Source organism: Ceratina calcarata, unplaced genomic scaffold, assembly GCF_001652005.2.
Source record: "Ceratina calcarata isolate Rehan_Ccalc_2016 unplaced genomic scaffold, ASM165200v1 scaffold700, whole genome shotgun sequence".
Lineage (NCBI taxonomy): Eukaryota > Metazoa > Arthropoda > Insecta > Hymenoptera > Apidae > Ceratina > Ceratina calcarata.
In genome coordinates this window covers 18,869-19,518 of record NW_017178270.1, presented here as the reverse complement: position 1 = coordinate 19,518, position 650 = coordinate 18,869, and positions in this window count along the sequence as shown.

The window sequence follows — 650 nt, the reverse complement described above, 5'->3', positions numbered from 1 at the left end:
AATTCCCTACAATAGTAAAGAAATATATAATACAAGCTAATTACCCTGCGTTGCTCGGGTGTTTATTTTCTCAATCTTCTATCAAGCAGAAGAAATGAGAGATTAACGCGTTACGTATCATATAACAATGATCGATTGTATTTATACGACTTAGTTAATAGGAAAACAGTTTGTATACAATTTAGAGGTGAACTATGTTCGAAAGCTAGCTATATTTAATCTAAATCGAAAAACTTAAATTACTTGACATCTGTTAAGAATTTTGAAGAAAGCATAGAAACAGAAATTGTAGAACATTAAATATTCTGTAACTTTTATTGCAAACGTTAGCGATATTAACAGAGTTACAGCAGATTTTCAATTCACACTCTCCTCTAAATCTTGCCCTCCTCTACTGCGTGCAAATTAAATCTAACACGTGCTATCGTTTAACTTTAGTAACGGAAATATGTGTACATTATAATCGGTTCCGCCGTTCAAACCTAATATTGGAACATATATCAATAGACACATACATCCATTTTCATATAGATCATACATATATATGAAGCCAATAGTACTAAGCCAACAGTAAAATAAAATAAATAAATTGGATAAGATAGAATTGACAATGAATGTGTGATGGACTGAATTGTATATGCGTGTAATAG